General features: G+C 41.9%; 1 protein-coding gene across 5 annotated transcripts in view; it reads right to left on the reverse strand.

Annotated features, from left to right (window-relative positions):
- NCK2 (NCK adaptor protein 2) overlaps positions 1–7,259 on the reverse strand; it is a 170,051-nt gene extending 162,792 nt beyond the window's left edge. For 4 of the 5 annotated variants that reach the window (XM_030569699.1, XM_030569669.1, XM_030569684.1 and 1 more), the window contains exon 1: positions 7,017–7,259. The gene's annotated coding sequence lies outside the window, so the exon portion shown is untranslated. Of the gene's footprint in view, positions 1–6,582; positions 6,749–7,016 lie in introns of those variants that run through there. The other variant, XM_030569692.1, reaches the window with a different exon arrangement.
- Positions 7,260–26,859: the final 19,600 nt, after the last annotated feature.

The raw sequence follows: 26,859 nt of genomic DNA on the forward strand, positions 1-26,859 counted from the left end.
AGAATTCTACAATAAACTTTACTAAGCTGTGGGGCAGCATTAACTTATAGCCGTCTGCATTTCCACTCCATAGAATCCAGAATCCTTGTCACTTCATCATACAATAGTTGTGAAATTTAGTAACCCTTTTAGTATGTTTGGAAGTACATCATACGGCCAGGAAAATGAACATGTGGTTTGTCATTATGACAGATTAACAAAGTGCAGCCCCAAAATGTTGTCTACAAATACATGTACTGCTTTCTGCACTTAAAGGTTGAAAAATCCTTCCCCGATCACTATACAAAATGGCACCAGCTTTTCACAAAGCACTGAATTTCTTTCAAACTGCATTCATTTAGGTTGACACTGGATGTCAACCAAGATGCATAATGAAGATGAGAAACGGAAAACACCAAATCAACACACACTGCAATTTGAAGAAAGGAAGGGGAAGACCTTACATCTATACTACATTGGGTTGTCATCTCACCAGAACTAAAAGCTAAGGAGGATACATTCTGCTCTGTACTCAGTTTTTCTCTAAGAAGTGGTGCTATTGATTCAGCAAGTGGCAGTCTTAATTCATTAATGTCTCTAAGATACTTTCATAGTCTTAGATAGAAGCTCAAAATAAATTATTATTAAAATGGTAAGTTATACTCTGCCTTCCTAAATTACTCCTGTAATGTCAACTGGATATAGCGGTCTTCATTTTTTGCCCTATATTCCTAGTGTACCGTAGCTGAGGGCGGTTAAACTGATATATTTTACCACAGAGGTGGCTAAAACTGCAGTGATGACTGAAGTAATATTGTGTAGTTTTTTAAGTACTTTGGGAATCATATGGAATGAAAGGCTTTAAAATATGGTATTTCTTTGCTGTTCAGATCTTTATAATAATACAATACATATAATTTGATATATTTAATATAATTTTTAAAAAATGTTTTCTTCTCAAAATTATCTAAGCCAATTATAAATAGCCAGATGCTCTTCAACATTTAATGACCTCTTTTAAAAATAAATAAAAGACACTATAGCTGATAGCTGCAATCATTCCAAAAACAAACTCAGTCCTTTTCTATGGAGATCAGTGTTGGTAACTTTCAGCATTAAGCAGCTAGCAACCTCCAGTGTTAGTAGAATCTAGCTTCTTGCCGCAGCATAAGAAGCAGTACACTTCTCTTTATCAAACCCCGCCCCACATCCATCTTCCCACTGATGGCTCCAAGTTGGACTGAATACCCATATTTGTGTCAGCCTGACCCACAGCTACTGTAAGAAGACTGCTGTCATTACTAAGGAAAGCTGCCAACTCCTGCGTAAAGCAGAAGCTGTTAGCAGCTGAGAAAATGAAAAGCACCTACCCACGTACTAGAAAAAAGGATGAGATTTAGTGCACTTGCTTTAGTGAACACAGTCCTCAATCTCTGTCCCTTAAAAAAGCTTCTAAATCCACCTGTATCCCTTTTTCTATTAAAATAAAAATCAACCACAAATAATCTGGACCTTTCAGCATCCCCAAAATATTAATCCACATCAGGAAAAATGCTATCACTCTCCCCTTCTTAAAAAAAACACACAGTAAAATAAATTTGTAAAACAAAATGTCCCTTTAGGTTTGCAAGTGCTTTTTCTTTTATTGTTGATCAGTTCAAACTAAGATATTTGGGATAGGAACCAAGTCTTATACAGCATCCAACCCATTATGAGCACTTAAAAAATAATCCAAGTAGAATCCTTTGACAAGGCGGCAAAAAGGAGAAGGTGTGCTGCCCACCACAGTATCCAAGCTGTTCGCTAGGAGACTTACTGCACTACTGACAGATTATGGACCATATCCCAGCTCCCAACCTACCTTTCAATCAGGAGTAAAGACATTTATTTAAAAATAAAAGCATTCATTTCAAAGGGCCCTCCCTGATTTGAAAAGCAGACCTATACTATGTTTCCTAGATCAATGGATCTTGACCATACTCGACATACTGTATATCTCAATATCTGCATTGCACTACACAAAGAGTTACCTAAAACACTTCTTAGGTGCAACATGGCTGAGGTTAAAGTTGCTGAAGCAACACTTTTCTGATTTCTACGTATTTAAAATTTTCCAACTCAGACACTACATTAATGTAATGTGTATTTGTATCTACATTCCTTAGCAGACTTTGAAAGTTCTCCTTCCTAGACCACTGCATGGTCATCTTGAGTTTTACCTACTTCAACTTGTATGTGTTTATACTGTGAATATCACCACATTGAAACCTATATCAGTTTTGACGCTGACTTCATCCACCAGGCAGGAAAGAAAATCACATTGCCATATAAAGCTTATTTCTGACATGCACAACACACTGTTACAGCCTACCTAATAAAGTGGACACTTTTGAAAAATTCTTGGCTAGTTACCTAACATTCAGTATTTTTCAAATTCAACACTTTTAGTAATGTGGCTGGTACACTCTTCTTGTTTCTACGGATATTTAGAACAGTTTTAAATTAATAATGTTGATAACTTCTAATAAAAAAATGCATCCACACTTGAGCTTATACACTTAATAAAGCATACTAAATCTTAAAAATGCATGCTGCTGAACCAACTCGCTATACAAGAAGCATTTTTTCTCATGGGTTCAAAATTTAGGATCCATTCTTTTGTTAACAATGGAAACAAATTCATCTACTATGTAGAAGATGAATACTTTACAGATCTGTTCTTATAATTCAACTTTCTATTCCATTTCATGCACTATAAATGAATTTGTTTCATTTGTATTAATTAAAAATAACAAATCATACATTTATGTAGCCCCTTCAGCATGAGAAATTTCAAATCACTTTAAAAAACTAAACACCATAAAGAATTGCTTCACCCACTATTAAAGTGAAATATATCATCAGTTTACCTATACAGACCTCCACTACAGAATAATTTATGATAAACTGGCTAATGTATCTAATAGCAACTGCAGGCAGATTTTGGTAGATAAAATGGAATTATCTAAAATGGAAATTGGCTTGGAATACTTGGGTCAACAATCATAGTCTTGCAAAAAGTGCTATGGGTTGTTTAATGACCACAAGTCATCGGGACCTTGTTTAACATCTCTTCCAGAAGATGGTAACTCATAACAGTGCCGTACCAGCACAGGAAATTGATTTAGCTGACTGGGCTTTTCTATACATCTAGTTACTGCACAGCAAGCCAGGTTGTGAATAGCGCATCAACTTCCCATGCATTAACATCCTGTGCGTACACTGCTACTGTGCACTGAAAGTTCTGGAGTGCAACTTGGCCTGAAAGCATAGTTAGCCAAGCAAAAATCCTGAAGTATGAGACTTGGCAAACTATAGTTTCAAGTCAAGCTGAACTCCAAGACTTTAACTGTACTGTAATAATGTCCACACAGGACACATTACTGAACAGCAAGCTGGTGTGCTATAGTCTTACCCTGGTTTGCCACACAGCAACTTGCTGTGTAGGTCAGCACTTAGAGGAAAAAATGCTACCTACTAAATAACAAACAACAGCTGAGTTTTCCATGGAGATATTCCATCCAAACATTAATAGAGGTACCACTCCACTTAACTTATGAGTGTTTACAACACCTCACCCTATGGAAACTGAAGGAATTGTGGTATTTATGCATACCTTAAATATGATAAAAAGAAAATGCATTTTCTTTAGGTATTTTCTTTCAAGGGAAGTGAAAAAGCAGCTCGCCTCCACAGCAACTTAGCCCATCCCCAGAGGCTAGCCCTCCAAAACCGAACTAAGCTATTTTGATGGAGCACTGTGTCCAATGGGGTCTATCCAGGATCTTTCACCACAACTAAATTCACTTTGAACTCAAACTAAAAACACTAGAGAAACTAAATTTATAGCAAACCACTGGGAAATTACTTCAAATCTTTTAACTAGTTCCACAACTAAAACTCCTAACACAGAAAAAGTAATGATTATAACCATGCCACGAAAAATCCATTTATCAGGTTAAGTGGAAAGTTTTCCCCGATAAGTGGGCCTAAAGACAGCCTTTCAACCCTGAACCAAATGTACACTAATACAGTATTGTGTCCATGAGTCTGTAGCCAGCTCTGATGCTGCTGCAGCTCACAACTTGCCAAGCAGCAGCACCCTGAGTAACTCCACCAAGAAGCAGCCCTGTTAAGAAATAGACAACTCTAGTCAGTTTCATGATCGCTGTTCAGAAATGAAGCTGCTGGAATCTCAAATTTTAGGCTGCTGCTGAGGAATATCAGCAAAGGAATATACAACAGCTATCAACAGTGGAAGAGAACGCAATAAGAATAAATTATAGGGAAGAAAAGAATAGCAGACCTTTGTCCTGCTCTCTCCCCTTGCAGCAGCCAGGAGATGCTGGGAGAGGTGTAGACTGGCACGGACCTTTCTCACTCAACTACAGAGAGCTATCAGGAGGCTTTCAAGAGAAATGAAGGGCGGAAAAGAAGGAGATAGTAAGTTCCCTCTGTTACAGTAGCCAGTGAAATGCTGGAGTTTCAAATCTATCAGACACCTACTACCCAGAGGTAAATATAAGGAACCATGCAGAAGGTAGATGACTAATTACAACCTTTGTTTCTTTTGCAGGAGAGCAAGTGAAGGAAGATCTGGAAGATTATTATCGGGCTCAAGAAGTTAGAATATGCTTTTCACCTCTGGGCAACAATTCAAATACAGCTGACAAAGGCAGTGTCAAAATGTTTACCATCTTAAGGCTGTTCACTGACCTATAAACAATTATTTGCAAATTTTAGTCTGGATGATAGTAGGCAAGGATGCCTCCAATCTCCACCCCTACTCACAAATATCCTCTGCACAACTGGCCTCCTTGTTGAAAGTCACAGCAAAGAAAACAAGGAATAGTTATGAAGACTGAAACGCTCTCCATTGGGACATACTGGTGGGATAGCAAAGCTTGAAATATAAACTTAAAAACCTGACTTCTGGGGTCAGACAGAAGATTTCAGTTTTCGGAGTTGTAAAGACAGTATCTTTCAGAAGCACTAAAATCACTAAGCTACCTAAATCTTATTTTGTAGTTACAGTTATGTCTACAATGCAAATATAAGATGTATTGGCATCATAGTTCCTAAGCGGTGATGACAGGCTAAGATTGCTTAAGAGCAGTTGCAATAGACAGCAGGGTAACGACACTTCCCAGAGGAAATATTGTTAAGCTAAAAAGAGACCCTTTCTCAGAAGCTCTCATCTGGTAAGCACTTAAAAACCTAGACTCCTCCTCCATTCTAAGTTACTGGCCCAAGTTCTGGAGAACAGAAGCCAAACATGGCAGAGCTAACTTGTATATATGGCAGTAGGACAACACTACTGTGCCATCACTGAAAAGGAGTCTGATTTCCTATTGTTCAGTAAGCTGCTACAGCAATAGTATGCCTTCAGAGACAACTACCACTCCAGTCCAAATAAGAAAGTGGAAACAAATGGAATCCAGATACACAAAGGGCAAAATTAAATAAAAAATGTAGCTGGCACTCAAATTTTTAAACCACCACAGGAAAAAAGAACAATTTTAAGGTAAATTCAATATTTAGTTTACAACTTCATTTCAATATACACAGCTATTTACAGTGCAACGGTCCTCTAACAGGAGACATGAAATACCATATAAACTACATTACATGAAGATTAATCGAAGTTGCAATTCTAACCTGAATTACTAACCTATTCCGCCCACACAGAGTCTCACAGGAGGATATCTGTAGGTTTGTTTTTGGATTGTTTTTTATTAACCTACATCAAACCTTTAACTGAGGTATTATTTTGATCCCCCCATCCCCAGCACCTGTAGACTGCTCAGTATTACTGATTATTAGTCTGGCTACCATAACACTAACATAATTGGGAAGTATCAGCCTACTACAATGTACTGACTTTAGTGGCATTAAATGTAACAGTTTCTACAAAAGTGAAATACAGTTTTAGATACATATACAAAGTTAAAAATCACCAAATATAAACATCAGAATATTCCTATGTTGAAGCATCTGAAGGTTGTTTTGGCTTTGTTTATTTTAATTGTGTCATGTGCTGGGTTTGACTTATTAAATAGGTACAAAGGATCTAATATTCTCTAAACATGTTTTATAAACATGTATTACCATATATGAAAATGGAGTTCCACTCCTAGTAAACAAATGAGTTAATTTTTGAATACTAATGCTTGTCAACGTTTCGAATACCACATTAAACTCTTCTGAAAACTTTACACGATACCAACTTCCCATTAGACTGTAAACTTATTTCATCTTAAATGTTAATGTACTAGGTGCTACTTGACCTCGGCTAAATATTCCTACTAAATTGCAGATGCTGAAATTATTAAAAACAGAAATGCAAATAATCAGTTTTGCCTTTGCCGACTTGCTTTTATTATACTCATACAATCTTTATTCGGGATTTCTCATCTGGCCATATTTTCAGACTGGTTATTTTATTGACGGGGTTATCACTGGAGTCCTAGCTGAGCACTGTTTTCTGCCCCTTTGCTCGTCGGGCTGAGCTACACAGCGAGACCTGGGCTGCACTTAATTTAAACCATGTTAGAAGCAGCTCACCTCCGGGGTCAGCCCGCAGAGCAGGCTGAGGCGGCGAGCCCGGCGGAGTCCCAGAGCCCGGCTAGAGACGCAGCCGCCGCGCGGCTCTGCCCTGCCCCTTCCCCAGCACGGACCCGGCTACACAGCAGCAGCAGCTGCAGCTGTCAGACACACACACAAAACTCCGCGAGGACGAGGCGCTTGTGCGGCGGCTCCATCGGCCGGACCGGCCGGCCTCCCCGCAGACACAGCGGCCGAACGTGGCAGCGAAACACCCTCCCCCCGCCGCCTTCCTGCGGCCCCGGGCTCGCCGCCCCCGCCCGAGTCCCTCCCATCCCGCCCCCTGGGGCTCCCCCCCGCGCGGGGAAAGGGGCTCTAGGCCCGGCAGCGCCCCCCGGGGCCGCCCAACTCCCCAGCAGCGGCCGCCACAAGTTTGCGGCGGGCCCCGCTCTCACCTCGGCAGCGGGGCGGGAGCGGAGCAATAATGGCAGCGGCGGCGGCGGCGGAGCGGATGGGGGGGGGTCTCCCAGGCGGGCTCCGCTCTTTGTCTCGGCGGCGGCGGTTGGCTCCCCCGCGCGTTCTGCCCCCTCCCCGGCGGATGCGTCCTCGTGAGGGGCCGAGTCCCCCCCTTCCTCTTCCTCACCCCTCCCCCGGGCCGGCCGGACGTGCCCAAGGCCCCGGCGCTGCTGCCTCTCTTCAGCCCGGCAGCGGTGGCGGTGGCAGCAGCAACAGCCCCTCCCCCCGCTACGCACCCCTCCCCTTCCCTTCCCTTCCTGCCTGCCAGCCGCGGCCGGGATCGGCCGGGAGGGGCGGGCCCCTAAACCCCCCCCGCGCTCCGGCCGGGGGCGGGGCGGGGCGGGGCTGGCGTGGGGCGGTTCCCTCCCTCCCCTGCCCCCCAGCCCGCAAAGTTTGGGGGGGTCTGGGCCCCGCTGCTAAGGGCGGAGCCGCTAAAGCTGCCGGACGGCCAGGATCGGGCCCCCGGCTGGGCCAGGACCCGGACCCGCTGGCGCACACCTGAGCGCTGTGAGCCGGGGCGGCCCAAGGCCCAGGAGGAGCTGGGTCGCCAGGGCTGTACTGCCCCAGGCGTAGGGACCAAGCCTCGCCGAGTCCAGGCTGCGTGTTCCCGGGTGAGGGGAGCCAAAGCAGGTCGCTGTGACTGTAAACTGAGCAAAACTGACCTGGAGCGACTGAGAGAGAAAAGATGGAGCCGCACAAAGCCGTTCCCCCACCCACCCTCTTTTTGACTCTAGCAGCGCTACAGAGTTAGCAGCGTGATATGTGCCTAAGGCGTCCTTCGCGAGGGACTCTGCCTAACATCCTTTGTCAGGGATTCACTCGAGAGGATTTCAGTCATTTCTCCTGCTGAACTGCAAATGTTTCCCTCTCCTGCCCGACAAGTTGAATTGGGGTTAGCTAGCAGGGCTAGGGACAAAGCGCTTGGCCTGCCCACTAAAAATAGAAAGCATTCAATGTTATTCCCCGAAGTGCCACCCTAGGGAAGGGAACTTTCAGGAATAGCATCACAGCGTCTAATCGAGCGGATTGGCCAAGTCTGTGAGGTCACTTGCAGAAGCTCTGCCTCCTGGAAGCAGGACTGGAGCGGAGGGAATACACCAGCTCAGAGAGCATCCTAGTTAAAAGGTAATGGGAGTGCTGCCTCTGTGCAAGAAATTAAATGCAAAATATGGTTACCGCAATAGCACAGTTGTGACTTTAAGAGCACAAAAATAGGAAATGCCTCAGTTAAATCCTCATAACTTTAATGTGTCCATATTATTACACATCTAGTATTTTGAATTTTATGTTGAGATGCTACAGTAAAGTAGTAATAAAGTTCAAAACGTGTAGTATGAGAAAATTAGCATTGCTGCTTCCCACGAGAACCATAAATTCTGCATTTCCTGGCTTTTTTGCCATTGTAAACATTCAACATCTATATTTTGTTAACAATTTTTTGTATTTAATTTTCCTAGGTTCTCCTATGCTCTTCCCCTCTCCAAAACAAAAACAAAAAACTCTGTGCAAGACAGGAAAACTTCTGAAATCACTGAGACATTTTCCACAAAAGACATACCACTGTATAAGTATGCAACACACCGGTCCTGTTATGACTGCATCTCTAACTGAGTAAAGTGTGCCAGGTAGAAATGCTTATGCCAGATATACCTTAAATGAGTCAAGCAACCCCTTTGTCAATGCATGCACTGACTGTAGGTTCAGTGACGTGCTCTCACTCGGCCCCATTGAAGTCAGTGGGGCTCCACCCAGATAGAGGCATTGGCAGGATTTAGCTCCTAATTGTTTGACACTAACAATTATATATATTGTAATAAAACAAATGTCTTTGCCCACATCATTAACACTACCATATCAGTTTCATTTTGCTTTAGAGTCATTTTCACTTCAATGTTCTTAGTAAAGCAATGCTGGGGTTTCAAATATGTTTGTCTGGAGAACGTTTTTAAACAAACAATGTTATAGACACTTTTAAATGGAAAAACAATGTCTGTTGGTCTTATTTTATAAATGTTTAAAATAATTGAAAATTTCGGCCAAATCTTAAATGCATGCTGCAACATATCATGAAAATGTCTATTGCCCATGCTCAGATCAGCATTTTTTAATGTTAATAACTATGGGCGAATCCTCCTTCAATTGAAGTCAATGGGTGTTTTGCTACTAACACCAGAGGAGTCAGAATGAACTCATTGTTACATATAAGAGGCAGCATGGTCTAATACAGTGGTCTTCACCTTTCAGGATCTGCAATTCTCAAAATACCAGCAAATCATCAGTGCCTCACCCTATGCAGGAATAACCAGGGGCTATTTTGTGGGGGTAGGTGATAACAGGGTAGGAGCTGCTGGCTGGAGTCCTGTAGGGGAGGCTGACTCTACTGGAAGGTGGGTGGGGGTTGATAATGCCTGGGTGCTGTGGGTTGAGGCTGCTAATACTGCTAGGTAGGGGGCTTATGGGACGGGTGAGAGGGACTGGTGCTGTTGTGTTCTTCCCTCATTCTCTCCTCACATCCCCCTCATTTTCAATGAACATCACTCATTTTTGTCCCAAAGTTATTTACATTGCACAAAAATTTGGTGTCCTCTCACTTTTACTGCTGAAAGTTATTTGAATCAAAATCAAAGAATTCTGAAACTGAAGTTATAGCAAGGTTATTTACACTAAAGAAGGGAATCCCACAGCGTTTGGACCTTGGGAAGTTGAAAGGTACAAATGTGCCTTCTCCCTGTTAAATAGCACTCAGGTTCGAGGGCAGAACTGCTCTGGCTGCACACATTGTTAATTCAGCTCCTTTTCTCTGCCTTAGAGCTGTGCATTGTGGGGTGGGAGGGAGATGGAAAAATTCCAGTGTTAGTTTTAGAAGTGGACCAACAAGCGATGGGAGGGAAGTAAAGGAACTGTACCTTTCTCTATCCTCCTCAAACTATGCCTGAGTCCTAGTACCCAAGAATTTTTTGGCCTTATCTGGTGGGGTATGCATCATTTCCTGGTGGTGGAACCCAAGGGGTTGGCAGGACTCATAATTTTGCCAACCCCAAATGTTCAAAAATAATGAGAATGGCTTTAAAATCATGTGATTATATAAAAACAATAGATTTGGTGTTCTTTTTATTTGCCTTCTGCTTTTTGAGCCTTTAGGGTCCACTGAGGTCACATTTTGAAGCTAGCTTCACAGCCACAAGGGCTACAAAATTACTTTTTCTTTAAGAGTGAAGGCTGAATTCATCACATATCCGCTTGACTCCAGGAGCTGAGGCTTTAAAAAAAAACAATAATTATCATGAGACTCATGACAAAATCACGAAAGTTGGCAACACTGCATCTATATACAATGATCATACAGGATTAGAAACTGGGAACCCTTGAGTTCTAATCTTAGATACTGATCACTCCTGGGCTATGGATAGGCCCTACCAAATTCATAGCCCTGAAAAACACATCATGGAATGTGAATTCTAATCTCCCTCATGAAATCTAGTGCCCAGCAGGGGGCGCCAACCTTGCTGCTAGTCCCAGTCGGGGATGGGGAGGGACAACACTTCCTATTCCCTTGCAGGGGCTATTCCTGGGGTGAGTCAGACCCACATCCAGGATCTCCTCTAGCTCCAGCTGTCAGCCCCCACAGCTGACAGTTTCAGCTGGTAACCCACCCCACACCACAGGGAGGGCACGGCTTAACCTTCCCACCCTTTGACACACACCCTCACCCTGGTGCCTTTTGGATTGGGACTCCCACAGTTAAAACACTGTGAAATTACAGATAAAAACATCTGAAAATGTGAAATTGACTAATTTTAAAACCCCTGTCCATGAAATTGACCAAAATGGACTGTGAATTTGGTAGCGCCCTAGCTATGAGCAAGTCTCAATCTTTTTGTGTCTCAACGTTTTCATCTGAAAAATAGTGATGATACAACCTTATTCATTAGGGGACTGTGGTGATTAATTAGTTAATATTTATGCAGTAAGAAGTAGAGAACTGTGTAAGTCATAGATGCTACTATTAATTTTAAAATGAAAGTTTGTAAACTTAGCAAAACCTGCATTCCTCAGTAATGACTACTTACACATAAGCTGGAAGTTTAAAAGAAAAGTTCTGTCATTTTCTGCATACAACCTGTATTAAGGTAGAGATGCATTCATAACAAGTAGCACGCGGGTATATTGCATACATATTCAGTGGCACATTTTTGTAAACAAATGTATCAGGATAAATTTTTTGTTAAGCTTTGATAAGTCAGAAACGGCTAAAGGGATTTTCCACAAATAAAATATGAAAAAAAAAAAAACCACCATATTTGGGCAGACGCAAAACATGGAAAATTTCACCCTAGAAGATTTGTTTTGAAAAGGTATGATTTGGGACCTGATTCTGGAACTGTTTCTGTCAGGGCAGACCCCTCTGCCTGTTTGGTAAGTCATTGGGGCTCTATGCAGAGGAAGAGTCTGGCCTTGTGGAGTAACTTGCAGGACTAGGTGCTTAGCAAGTAAAAACCAAGTTATAATAAAAGTCATTTTGCAACTATGCAGTAATACTCCTATGAATGCTACAATAACTTAATAACTACACTATATTAACTAAATTTACATTTTGCTATGAGGAAAGAGGGCTTGCGCACTTACCAATACTTGCTCAGTCTCTCTTTCACCAGTTCATTTTTCCTGGCTCTTGAGACAATAATGCATAATCCTGTCACAGGCAGCTCAAACTAAACTCATCGGATAATGAAAAACCTCCACGGATTCTTCCCTAATCAGGAAAAAACAGAAGAGGGAACTTAGTACTTATCCACCATATAGGAGCTATCAGCTTCTGAAACAGGCCAATTTTTCAGAATTATTACTTTTCCTAGGATCTTTCTGCTTCACTAAACTAAATCATATTCCTGTTTAAACTAGGTGTCTTATAATTATTCCTAAAATATGTGGATAATTCCATTTTACATCTGTTAATTTCTTCCCTTATCCTACTCATTTCTACTTTTAATTAACTTTCTGAATTCTTTAGACCTAATTCCTCCCTGATGTGACTCCATAGAAGTCAGTTGGCTCCTTGTTACTTTCAACTATGGTTCTGTCTACATGAACCAGGAAGCAGCAAAAAGACCCTTTTCCTACATGACTGTATTCTCTGCCTTCACACTGGAATTTGATTAGCCCGTCTGCCTGCCTTCTAAGTATCAGTCAGTGTGCAGATCCCTCGCCTAAGACAATGCTTAAGTTTCCAGGAAATGGAAAAGAGTAATGAGTAGTTACCCTTTAGACCAACAATGACCTGGGACAGCATTTCTTCTTATGGACTGATCCTGCACACCCTTACTATTTCAATGGAATCAGTTAGTAAGGGCTTTTGTTTTATCAGTACAAAATATACTGCAGGTGTAATTACAGAGAGATGGATAATTTCTGCTGTAGTTAAGGTTGAAGCTAAACTGCCTATTATAAACTCAATTTTGACCCTTCCCACCACACCCAATCCTTCATATTATTTTTGAGTGCTGCAGTGTGTTAGGTGCTGTACAGAGGAATACAATACCTGCACCAAGGAATTTACAGTCTAAATCAAACAGACTATACAGTTCAGCTATACAGTACACCAAATAATGGTTCAAAGTGGCATACGTATCTTAGATATTTAAATAGATATCATAGATATTTTAAAATACAGTTTTAAAAAGCACATTTAGTTTTGGTGAATTAATATTCATATGATTTGTGGAGGGAAAGTGTTTTAAGGAGGGATTGAAATGAATATATTGTCTTAATGCAAAAGACAAAATTAAGGTATATTTAATTCTATTAAGAAATAAACCTTTAAAATAGGTTTTCCAAACTGTGGGTTACTATGACCTACAAAAGGGTCACGGAAGGGGTGTAAGATAAGTAAAAATGTAAAATTTAGTTTTAATAAAAATCAATAAATGTAAACTTATTTTCTTTGGCTGCCTCTGAAGGCGTGGTAGTCAACTGTAGTTGCAGAAGTTTGAAAGTTTTCATCCCATTTCATCCTGCTATCTCTACAAATCAAGTTTCTCTTTTGGTGGGGGCAATAACAATGAAGTATTTCAATTGCCTATCTGCTGAAAATATCTCCAAATTCAATGGTCCGTGTTTCATTAGCAAGGCAGGCTAAACCACCATGTTTAATTATATTTAAAATGTGTCATCTTGAAAATTGAAGTTTACTTTCTGAAACGTTATAATTAGCTGTTATTTCTGAAATGGCTATTGTTAAAATTTTTGCCTGCTCACTGTTAGAATTAGAATTTAGTGTAGAAGGCAGTCAACAGCTCAGAAAGTATGAGAAACCCTGCTTAAGCGTAAAATGAATATTCACCATAGTGAACACACATTATTGTGAATAAAAAAAGTAAAAATGCAAAAAAAAAATCTTTGCACATACTGTATATAAAAATGGTGCAATCAATATGAAATAATATATACAAAAGAGAAAAGAGTATAAATATATAAATAGCGTCTGGTTATAACTGTACAGTAAGAATAAAAGAGAAAACCCAGTAGGCATTAGAAAGCTCTATCTTCAACTTTGTTAAAAGAATGAACTACTGGACATGGCTACTTCCAAACAGGCTGAGTTTGCACAACATATGGACATCTTCCTGGCCTACATGAAAACAGTAAACCCATTTTCAAATTTGTGAGTTGCACAGTACAGTTATATTTAATTGTCTTCATATTTTTATCTTTTTTCCTTTCACTTCTTTTTTCTCTCTCTTTGTCTTTTTTTATAGAGGTTTCTTTCTTTTAACTGTTTTCTGTTTCATAGCTAATGTTACTTATTGCTCTTCATTGTTCTGTGCTAGTTTTTTTCACAGAAAACAGCATAGATGTGGTCCCTGCCATGTAGAGATTCTCTTTTAAGATCTAAGACATATTAATTTATTTATATTTGATAACGGATAAGACATGGCAACCACCTCAGAGATCAGGATCTTTTCCAAGCTCGCCACTAATTGCCTGTTTTACCTTTGTTGAGTCACTTACACCATTCCATCTGGAAAATGACCTAGTGTATGCTCCCTATAGGCCAACAGGAGGTTTTGGTCTGGACTTCAGGAAGAAGTCATTTTACCAGATCCCAAACTTTCTTTTCCAAGGCCGCCCAGAAGTGGGGGCAAATGGGACAATTTTCCCCAGGCCCCGGGCCCCGCAGGGGCCCCCACGAGAATATAATATTCTATAGTTTTGTGACTTTTTTTTATGGAAGGGGCCCCTGAAATTGCTTTGCCCCAGGTCCCCTGAATCCTCTGGACGGCCCTGTTCTTTTCAGTTTTGAAAAGCAGCCTGGTCTAGTTCACAGATGGACAACAAAAATATTCTGTCTCCATTCTGTCTGGGTTTTAGTCTATTGGCATCACTGACAAAAAAAAAAAAATCACATATAGGTTTCAAATAATGGCAACCTCTTAAACAATTCACTATTCCTGTCCTTCAGAACTGCACCTTGTACAAGCCAATGTTATACACTGATCTATCTTTAAATTGTTATGGTATAATTTAATTAACCAGAGAGAGGGACACAAAGAAACACTAGACACTTTGAACAAATTTCAGAGGAGTAAATTTTAATTTGCCTAATCTAAAAAAGAAACTCCTTTTCAGAAAACATCATAATTGTCAATGAAATTAACTAAAACTTTGAAAGCCTATTCTTTTTTCTCCAAAAAAAAATCTGGACCTTAGATGAAATATGTTACCAAATATTAATTGCAATGGTACATAATTTCTGCTTAATACATATGCTTAACTTCCACTAACACTACAGGGAATTAAGTGGGCACTACATGGGTAGAACATATCTGTAATACTCAATTAGTTACTGCCGAGTCACTTAAGTATACTTGTACAATGATTCTAATTCAGCCTGACAGTCACAGAGCTGCTTTTCTCACTTGTTGCATGACTGTTGTATCTTCAATGACATTTACAAAAACCACTGGGGAGGAGAGTGTCCGTAGAGCTGGAAATATTTCCAAACTTTTATATTCAGTTTACCAAACAACCCAAAGATGCTATAATTCTGTAAGTTAAATTTATCAGCAGATGATATTTTATTATGATAATTTATATCACTATCTTTTTCAGACAGGTGCTAAAATTCAATGTGTTTCTGTAAGCAAAACATTCTTGTCTTTTGGGCTTCAGAAATGTCAAGGCCCTTGACTTACTCGTTTATCTGAAGGTGACAGCCCTGCGAAGTATGCCTTTTGAACCTTGTTCAAAGCTCATAACTAATCTTTCCTATTGTTCTGGAATTCAAGAGACCGTTGCTAAATGACATTACTCAGAATGGTATAATAATATAGTATGATCTTACACTTATAGCACCTTTATTGCCAAGCACATTAGGATCCTTCTGGTTAACTCAGTGATACTCATAGTTCAGTGGTTCAGGAGCCAAATTAACAACCAACATTACCCAAAAGAGCCACAGTAGTGTGCATTCATTGTTTCATTTACTATTTTTATATATAAGTCTCACAGCAAAATGACTGACTAAGTATTATTATTTTATCAATTACAATTAGTTAATAACATAGTAAAAGCATCCTGATTGGTTAACAACTTAAATTGGTTAATAATTAAATGACACCATTTTAATGTAATGTGCTGCAATGAGCTGCAGGAAACACATTAAAAAGTCACTTGAGTCTCTTGAGGCTCAGTCTGAGTATCACTGGGTTAACTATAAAGATTCAAGAATCACAACTTCCAACACAGAAGTGCAGCCACCTCATAGATGGAACACTATAATTGTCTATCACACAGCAACAGTACACAAGAGTTTAGTTCAAGAAGTGAAGAACATAGAATACAATTGAAACTGCAGAAGGAAATGTAGGTAGGCAGAATATGTAATGTTACTGATTGTTCTTTATTGATCTCTATGTTCCTCACAGAACACAGCATATATATGATCCTTGCCCACAAAGAGATTAGACATTAATATTTCTTAGATCTTAAGTTATTTATACTTCCTGGTGGATAAGATGTACCTCTGAGCTCAGGATCTTTTCCATGCTAGGTAGGCAAAATTGGAATTTACTCAGGACTGCAACCTAACATCCCTACTAGTAGAAAAACAGTTATATGAGATCTTTACCCATGACAACAGAATACAACAGGTCTTTTAAAGTAATTTAAAGAGGTCAATAACATTTTGTTTGACGACATAGAGTTAGTGCCCTCAACTGAGTTACAGATCACATATGCTCAGGAAAATAAGGGGCCTGCTACATTTCACTCATGAATAAAGCTGTATCACTTCTTAAGCCATGATACAGGCTTCATGGGGGACTTCATGGGGAACTGACAGAGCAGCTGCACAAGGGTGCCTATCCAACCCCTGGATGCCACTGAAAGGATTTCTGCTCTGGCCTGTGACAGGTTGGTGTAGAAAGCCATAATGAAAGTGGGGCTGGAGAGGAACCACAGATCCACATTGATATGAATCCAGTAGCCAGAGGATCCTATGCTAATAGCATGGAGGCACCACTATTCCAGTCTATATGTTTGCTCGATATGGCAACAGAGGGCTACACAGCAGCCCTGCACAGTGAGCTTGGGTTGGATTTCATCTCCCCACCTGTTTTGCATGAACTATATTTTAAAAAGGCACCAATAATCAACTTTATGCATTGGGAGTGGATTTCAGCCTGAATAACACTAGTCAATATTAATGGGAAATACACAGATTTAGAGGGGAACATATACTCCTTTATTAGCATTTACAACTCCCAAACAAAAAGTGATGACTAATCTGCCCATATTTCCTGTAAGGTTCTGCATTGCCAGCTCACAATTTTATCAAGAATCTCATGATATTTGGTATGTATTTTAAAGCATCAGCTCTTGGAGTCATGTGATTACACAAGAAATGCAATTTTCCTTAATAAAATGGTTCTAGTACCAACTATTTTTTAGAAAAGTTTGAAAACCTGACCCATCAGAGATTAGAAACCAACCTGCAGATAAAAAAGAAGCCAATTTTTTTTTAAATCATGATTTTAAGTCATGATTTTTGGAGTCTCGACTCATGATTTTTGGATGCTTGGGGTTGGCAATGAATTACATTGGATATTTTAAGAAATCCTCCACTATTAAATTCCAGCACTGTTATGGGCTTCATTCCTTGCATCAATTTATATTAGAATACATATTTCAGGCTACCAGCTATCAGTAAACTAAGCTTCAATCTGCATCCTACAGGGATCATATCCTCATCTGTTTTGTCCAGCACAGGGGACAGACTGAAAACATAACCTGCATTTCACATTTCAAGAGGGAACAATTAAAAAAAAAAATAATGAAAGGCAGCTATGTTCAAAATCTAAGCAGGAGAAGGAATCAAAGAAGCCAGGTTTTTTCTGCCTTTCTTCATCTGGCAAACAATGCTATAGGGAAATTGTCAGAATCAAACCTGCCACGTACTCATGATAAAGAATCCAATTTCAATAAATTTCACAGGGCCACACACTTTTTAATTTTTTTTTAACATGATAGAATATTGTGATGGGGTATCACCTCTCCTGACCTCTTAGCTCCACACAGGCTGCTTGGAGATATTATTCCCTTTTGTAGATACTATTGGGAAGTTTATTTATATTGTTTCACACCACCACCTTTACAGAGTAGTGAAGTCACAGTATTCACAATGTTATCTAGCTTCACTAGACCATCTTCTAAAAGGGTGAGTGGTTAAACACGTCTCCTCTCTTTTTGTCCCTAGGGTTGCCAACCTTCCCAGTTTGGTTGGGAGTCTCCCAGAATTAGGCTTAATCTCTCGGAGGCTACCGAAGTCAATCCAAGAGATTTGAAGCTGCTAAAAGTCTGACGGCACAGTGGGGCTAAGGCAGGTTCCCTACATGCCTTGGCTCCAATCTGCTCCTGGAAGCGGTGACATTGTCCAGCAGTGGCTCCTAGGAGGAGGCGCGGCCAGGGGGTCTGTGCATGCTGCCCCTGCCCTGAGCACTGACTCCACAGCTCCCAATGGCCAGGAACAGGGAACCGCAGCCAACGGGAGCTGCAGGGGCAGTGCCTGCAGGCAAGGGCAGCTCACAGAGCCTCTTGGCAGCCGTGAGCCACTGCCAGACATGCCGCTGCTTCCAGGAGCTACCTGAGCTAAGCGCCACCTGGCTAGAGCCCGCACTCCAAAACCCTCCAGCACCCCCTACCCCAGATCCCTCCCACACCCAAACTCCCTCCCAAAGCCCTCACCCCAAATCCCCACCACACCCCAACCCCTGCCCCAGCCCTGAGTCCCCTCCCACACCCAAACTCCCTCCCAGAGCCCTCACCCCAAACCCTCTGCTGCACCCCAAACCCCTCCTGCACACCAACTCCCTCCCAGAGCCCTCTGCCCCAGGTTGGAACCCCCCTCTCACCCCCAAATTCCCTCCAAGAGCCTGCACCCTGAATCTCCTCCTGCATCCAACCCCCTGCCCCAGCCCTGAGCCCCCTCCCACACCCAAATGCCTTCCCAGAGCCCACATCCCCTCCTGCACACCAACCCTCTGCCCCAAGATCAGAGCCCACACCCCAGCCCCCTGCCCCAGCCTGGTGAAAGTGAATGAGGATGGAGGAGAACAAGCGACTGAGGTAGGAGGGCTGGAGTGAGTGGGGGCAGGGCCTCGGAGAAGTGGTGGGGCAGGGGCATGGACTTGGGGAAGGGGGAGGGCAAGAATGTTTGTGCAATTAGACAGTTGACAGGCAACCCTATGTCAGGCCCTGCTCTCCTTCCTTTCTTTAGACCTTGCTTTCCTCTACTGTGCTGTTTTATCCAGTCTCCTTGTTAAGAGGGCAATTAACTCATTAACTTCCCAGCCCCAATCTGATCGGGTAGTCAGGGACTCCTCTCCTTCATCAGGCCCTCCCTGTGGTCTAACTAGTTAAACGGTGACCAGCCTTCTGGTTCAATTGCAGATTCCCAGCACTCTGTCATAAAAACAAAACTCCACTCTTCGTAAATTAAACTGGGTTTTTTTGGTAGTGTTGGGTAAAGGGACGTACTTTATAAAGTGATGTATGATAAACTCTCCTTTGGGTATTCTTTTTAAACAAGTTTTGTTACATTGGCAAACCATTCAGCATAAATTAACTTCATTTAAAAAAAAGTGTAAAAACATCCAATCAGATGTACAGCGTGATGAACCATTGTTTCCAATGGAGCCAGCACATAATTACTGCAAAACATGGTATTTTGCTGTCACTCAAAAAATAACGTTGGTCACCACTGTGAAATTAATGAAGAGTGCATCTGTACAATCAATTACAGCTGTAACTAATTAAGCGTGGATTTAATTGAAAGAAAAAAATAGTCAAGAAATAATATATGATTGAAATTGAGATGGTCCTGTAACGCTACCAATTATAATTCAAATTCTAAACTGCTATGTATAATAGAAAATCAAAGTAACCAGAGTTCTATAAAATTATTGGGTCAAATATAAATATTATTGAAAAGACAGTGGAAATACTGATTGTAAAGCCTGATGCTAGGAATCTGCCTCCTCTGTAACAATATGAAAAGCTTTAATGTAAGTCATTAAATGAAATTAAGATAAAGTAAGATTTCTTTTATTTTAAAAGTTAATAGCTATAAATTTAATTTTAACTGTCACACAAAAGAGATGAATAAAACAATCAGGTTATACAATATGGTTACAGAACTGATTTTTAGAGTTTTACACTGATCTGCTTCAAAAGAGCTGATGCAAGTAGAGCAGCTCTACTACAGCAAATGTTAGAGCATATATAATGTCAGAGCTGCTCCACTACCATCTATTGCATGGATAGACCTGACTCAATACTAACAATAAGTTATATTCCTGATTTGAACTTTTGCAATACTGTTACCTATGCATTCATATTTAACTATACACAAGTAGATTAGCTTGTCACATTTTTGCACACTGTGATTTTTTTTCTATTTATTTATTTTAGGGTTTTCTGTGGTGGCCAACACAAGAGCATCTAAGTTCTTCTTTGGGTAAATTTAGTATACCTGGTGAATGGGCCTAGTGGCCATCATGGATTGCATAATCAACTAATTATTCCAGTGCACTAATTGCATCTCATTTACTTTATATTAATATTGGTTATTCTTGATAGTTCTCTCTGAGATCATTTCACCAGGGGAAAGAGGGGGATTTGCCCTTCTCCTCAGCAGGTTTGGTTACCATAAGCCTTAGATTCCTTGAGAAAAATGTGGATCACAGGGAATTTGCTGGGGGGTCCAGGCTGTCAGTGTAGAGGTCCTATGTCTCTGCAGTTCTCCATCAGTCTCCTATTAGGACAGAACCAAGACTCTGATCCACAAAGATACAGAGGCACCTAAACCCCCAGATTTAGGTGACACTGCAATCCACAAAACTCCTACTCAAAGGGAGTGGTGACCACCTTGTAACTTTCTTCTCACTAGTCAAGGCACTTACCTGCATGGGGAATGCAGGTTTGATTCCCTGCTCTACCTGAGGGGGAGCAAAGATATGAAAAGGGTTTTCCCACCTCTGCGGAGAGTGAGTTATGGTGGGCTATTCTGATATGGTGCTCTCTCAAACTCCTTTGTGGAAGATGGTCCACTTTATATAAATCTGGAAAGAGTCATTGGGCCAGAGAGAGAGAGAGAAGAAGTGAGAATGACTTTAGAGTCAGGTGGTTTGAGCACCCACCTGGAAGGTAACATACCAAGGGCCCTTTCTCCTATCATTCTTTCATTATTGATACATAGTGGAACAGCTTCACCAGGAGAGACAGAGGAAGCCTCACATCACTGAGTGGGTCAAAGACCCCTATTCAAATCTTCTCTCCTACTCAGGGATTGGGGGGAATTGAAGCTGAGTCTCTCACTTCTCAGGTGAGTGCTCTAACCTTTGGGCTAAAAGTTATAAGATCACCATTTTGTATGGAGTGGGGTAGGCTTCTAACTCTTACTAGAAATGACGTAGGTGTCTAAATCGTCTGACTCCAGGAGAGGGGTTCATGGATCGCTTGCAGAGATAACTGTCTATCTCTATGAGAGGGGTGGGGCTTAGGACACATGCATTCTAATGCACTTATCTCTCCGCATGCATTTTAGGGGGAGCCTAGGTGCCAAGCTCAGGCTTTGTAGATCTCAGTGTTCCTGTGATTTCCTAGGTGCCTAAGTCGCAAAGGCTAGGTCCCTTTCTGGATCTGGGCCCAAGCTGAAAGGGCTTCTGTAGACAGCTGCTGACACTGGAACTCTTTCTAAAGCAGGGGGAAGGGAGAGATTCCACTCCATGAAGGGGCATTCTTGATGGGAAGGACAGGGGGAAGAATGATAGTAGGAGTGGTTGCATTCTCCCTATTCTTTCCCCAGTCCTGCAGTCCAGGGGCACCTCATCCACAGGAATACTCCTAGAAGAAGTATCCATAGTGGAAGTAACCAGCATGATGTCGTACATTTAGATTCACATGACAACCAGAGGTGTGATCTGGTCTTATTTCACTGATTTGCTCCATGTACTGCGGAGCACTAATCCACTAATCTTGGGTAACTAACCTGGGATACTTAGGCCTAATTTTCAAAAGAACTGGACATTCACAGCACTCACTGGAATTGTAGGTGTTCAATGTTAACAACTCTCTCCATTTTATTGTGTCTTGCAATACTGTGTGGGTTTTTTTTAAATCCCCAACAACTAGAATTGGGTTATTACCCAATGAAGTCAATTTTCATTAAAGAAATCAAGTTTCTAGCCCTCAAGGCTGTGGAGAAAAGTTTTAAAATGTGAATCTTAAGCCTTCCAGTACTAGAAAGCAAATTTAAAAAACCCCAACATTTGTTGTTATTTAAAACTAATGGTATTTGGGGATGTCATTTAAGATTTTTTAATGCCTTAGGTTGAAAATCCCAAATGTCTCAATTTGGCGATCCAAAATTTGAGTTACTCAGAATCAGTGGGCACTTCTGAAAATGTGAGCCTTAATCTTTGTGCCTCAGTTTACCAACTTGGAAAACAGACATTATAATAATACCTAACTCATAAGGGTATTGTGAGACTTAATTAATGTTTGTAAAGCACTTTAAGGTCCTTAGATGGAAAGCACTATAGAAGTGCAAAATATTATTCCCATAAATTGTAGCTAATTATTCTGGGGTGTTCCAAGTGCTTCTAGCCAGCATAAATTTGCTTCTCAGCTGTATTAAAAGTTTACTTTTTTTAACCAGTGTTGCACTAAATTACTCTGGGAGTGAATCTTTACAACAGTTATCACGTGATCACGAATAACAACAGAGCAGAGTCTGTTTATTCTCCAGCCCCAAAACTCACACAATTCTTTCAGAGGCTATTGGTGAATAGAATACACACCACATGGTGCCAGAAAGGACTCCTGTGGGAACCTTTTCAGAGCATAACAACTGTCTGATTACCTTCCATCCCATAGTTTCACATTCTGCCTCTAACCTTTTGGACAGAAATCAAGGCAATGTATCTCACTAGCCCACCAAAGTTGAACCTACTGAGAGCATGAAGTGAAAAGCCTTAAACTGAGTTTGCAGTGGGAAAACCCTTTAACCTTTTTTTTTTTTCATTTGTTGATGCCAGGAAGTGAAGAAACTGTGAGACAGCCCTGTCTGAATGGAGATGCTTATGAAAAACAAAATCAGTACTGGTTTTAAGGATAAAATTTACACACAGGTGTACTGGCCAGGTTAATTGAATAGTAGGTATTTCCCCCCCAGTTCGGCGAATAGAAGTATAATTATAGAAGAGCACTTCACCAAAATTGTTACCTTTGCAGTTGTAAACAAGAAAGCCGTGCCAATTTTCCACTCAATGGAAAATTTCTGTGTGCTTTGATAGCAATATACCAGAAATGGCACCTAATGGAAATGCTATTATGGTTAGTGCCAGCACAAGAGGAGGGGAAAAGGTAGTAGTATTAACTCTTGTCAGGACCTTTTCTTTTTTAACATTACAACATCTTTATATCGACAACAGGCCCATATGTCTTTTCAATTGTAATTTAAGATTATATCTACAAGCAGGGCCGTCCCTAACTATTTTGGTGCCATATGCAGCCCCCCCCGTGGGGGGGCTGTATGGGACCCCAGGCCTCCGTGGGGGGAGGAGGCTGGTCCAGGCTTCGCAGGGGGGTTGTGTGGGGCCACATCCCAGGCTTCCACGGGAGGAGCAGGGCGGGCTGGCCCCAGGCTCTGTGGGGGCTGTGTGGGGCCCCGCCCCAGGCCTCTGCGGTGAGGGGAGGAGGGCTGGGCACTTCCTGTAGGAAGTGGAGTGACTCGGCCCCAGCCTCCTCTGCTCCCCTGGCTGGGAGCCAGGGGAACGGAGCAGGCCGGGGCCGGGTCTCTGTGCTTACTGGTGATTGCAAGCCCGACCACTTCTGGAGTCCTCAGGAAGTGGGGATGGGGCGGAGGCAGGGCTGGGGCGGGAAAGAGATGGGGCAGAGCAGGGGTGGGGGCTCTGCAGAAGAGCCAGAGCAGGGGCTGGAGCAGCAAATTTGAGGCACCAAATTTTCTGGTGTCCTATGCAGCTGAGTACTTTGCGCATGGGTAAGGACGGCCTTGTCTGTAAGAGGCCCATCTGCCTTTTCAGCTGTAATTTCCAAGTTATTTCCTACTTATGTCTTTTAGTGGTGCTACTTGAATAATGAAAAAGCAGGCTGAAGGGCACTCAGATATCATGGTGTGGAGTATGGCATAAAAACCTTAACAGAAGAGAACAAAACAGATTGATGAATATATTCAAAGAAAGTATTCACATTTGATAACTGCTGCTATTTGCAGAAATAGTATCTATGGGCCAGACAAGAGCTGCTTTATGTGCCTTCCCAAAGAGCCCTCCATATCATGGGACACTGCGTAATGGGGGGAGGAGCATCCATGGGGTGCTGCTCTCCCTCCTGAGCTTTGCCCTCTAAATGTGCCAGCAAACTCAGCTGAACCAACATGGAGGAGGAAATAATGTGTGCCAGGGACAGGGAGTTAGGAGAACTCTGAGTCATATGCTAGTCCCTGGTCTGCTCCTGGGGCAGTGCAACTCTATGGTTTGTCTAGATTAGAGTCTGGGGTCCTTTTTAAATTCACATTAGTTGATTACCAAATTTGTCAAATCACATGCCTTCAAGTGCTAGTCTAGACATTTGCGGTTTACCTGAGGCCAAGTCCTAGGGTAAATCACAAATGTTTGTGCCCTGGGACAACAGTTAACTCAAATTAAAAGAGCACTTCAAACTCTAGTGTAGACAAATCCTCCCTTAGGGCTTGTGAAAAAGCCACAGTCTAGGCCTGTATGTGAATATTTGGACAACTGCCTATACTCAGGAAAATATTTGTGAATCCTAAAATGTGGGCCAGAGAAAGAGGGGGGAATGACTCTGTAGTCCAGTGTTTAAGATACCCACCTAGGAGGTTGGAGACCCATGCTCCAGTCCCACTGCTCCAATCACTCTTTCATTATTTATCTGTAGTGGAACCACTGCAAAAGGAGCGATTAAGGGAGCCCAACATCACGCTATGTCCCTCCACTCAGTGGTTAGAGCACTCCCCTGAGAGGCGTCGTTCAAACTCTTTCTCCCCCTCTGCCAAAGGGGGGAATTGAACCTGTGTCCTCCACATCCCAGGTGAGTGCTTTAATCATTGAGCTAAAAGTTATAAGGTGAGTACCACCTCTTCTTCCTCCTCAATTCTGAATGGCACTCAATACAGTAGGCATATTCAGAGACCGCTTACTGGATTGAGCTCTGCACACAAGTCAGGTAGTCAAACGCTTGTCTTCCCCCTGGTTTGTGGATCGCTCTGCCGCTTAGGTAGGAGATAGGCACCTAGACACAGAAGAAGCAAAAACCTGCACACTGAAGGAACTTATACCCTGGAAACTGATACTGAGTCAGTTTAGGCACCTGTAGAGTTTGGCAGGAGTTTTGTGAATCACAGTGGAGCCAAATCTGGGACTTAGGTGCCTAAGTCTGGGATTTAGATACTTAAGTATCTTTTGTGTAACCCGCATAAAATAGTTAAATCAGGGGTGGCCAACTGGTGGCTCCGGAGCTGCATGCGGCTCTTCAGAAGTTAATATGTGTCTCCTTGCATAGGCGCTGGCTGACTCCTGGGCTGGAACCACAGGTGCCAGGGGGGTGCTCAACCTGCAGCTCTGCCTCAGGCCCCATTCCCACTCCCACTCCACCCCTTCCCCCAAGGAGTAGGGGGTGGGGCCTGGGGCAGAGCAGGAGCTGAGCAGCTCCCCCGGTGCCTGTGTCTCCTTGAATCTTTGCACAAGCACACAGTGACTAGCTTCCATAGCCGTTATGTCATGTTACGCCTGTGGTAAGGCCATGTGTCTTCTTTGCCAGACATATATCTCTCAGTTCAAATCTTCAAACTTGCAGCGTCATTTTGCTTCAAGCCATGCACATATAGATCAAGAATTCCCACAAGGTTCTGAAGTCCGCACTTTAAAACTGAAAACTTTGAAAAAACAAATGGATGTAGAAGCCCAATTTTTCACCGGATTTGCCAACCGATCGCAGACTGTAACGTTAGTCTCCTATTATGTGGCCTGGCACATAGCCCGTGCGAAAAAGCCCTACTCTGAAGGCGAGTTTGTAAAACCATATCTCACTGATGTGATTTCAATCCTGTCACCAGAGAATGAGAATCTACAGAAGAAAATTTCTGGTCTGCAGCTTTCACCCCACACAATTGAACGCAGAATCTCCGACTTAAACAGTGACATCAAATCACAACTGCACTCACAACTTTAGCAGTGTGAGTATTTAAGCATCGCTTTGGGTGAGTCATTTGATGCATAGGATAAACCTCAATTATCGGTATTTTTGTCCACACTGTGTCTTATGACTGTGTTGTAAGGGAAGAACTCCTCAATATTGTGTCACTAAGGGACAGAACTGGTGGATGAGATCTAAAGGAGGCACTGATGTTGGTAGCTGCGAAAAGCCACTTGCCTGTACAGAGGCTCACTGCCATTGCAATGGATGGGGCTTCGTCCACGTGGGGATCTGTGAATGGGTTAGTAGGGCTTTGTAAGTCTGATGAAAGCTTTCCCAAATTTTGGACATTTCACTGTATTATTCATTGGGAGCAACTGGTATCTAAGAATCTCAAATTTGATCACATCATGAAGCTTGTCTTGCACATTGTGAATTTCATTTGCTCAAATGCACTCAATCACAGACAATTTCAAAATCTAACTAAAGAACTGGATGAAGACAACTCCCTTGCCAATTTGCCATTTCACTGCGCAGTTCGATGGTTCTCGAGAAGTAAAGTTATTTCCTGTTTTTTCGAGCTCCTGCAACCAGTAAAATAGTTTGTGGAGGAGAAGCACAGAATACACCCCAATCTTAGATCCTGGGTGGGTTCTAGATTTGGCATTTCTTGCAGACATGCTGCTGCATTTGGATAAACCAAATGTGGATTTACAAGGAAAATTCTGGTTACTGTCTGATCTAGTGCAAAGCGTATTTGCATTCATGAACAAACTGCAGTTGTTTCTCAGAAAAATGGTTGAGGGAGAGCTGACACACTTTCCCTCAATGTCACAACTTCAAGCCAGATCAAAAGAGAAAGGAGCCGAACCCTTAAGATAGAGCACAACTAGATATGTGAGTGTAATTAAAATCTTAGGGACAGTTTTGAGGAAAGATTCCAAGATTTGCAGCAAAAAAGACCTCATATCAGATTTCTGATTGATCCTTTTAGTGCTGAAGCCGACTGTCTGAAGCTCACTGCCTTTAGTCACTGACAAAGCAACATCC

This window comes from Gopherus evgoodei, chromosome 1, assembly GCF_007399415.2.
Source record: "Gopherus evgoodei ecotype Sinaloan lineage chromosome 1, rGopEvg1_v1.p, whole genome shotgun sequence".
In the NCBI taxonomy this organism is placed as follows: Eukaryota; Metazoa; Chordata; order Testudines; family Testudinidae; genus Gopherus; species Gopherus evgoodei.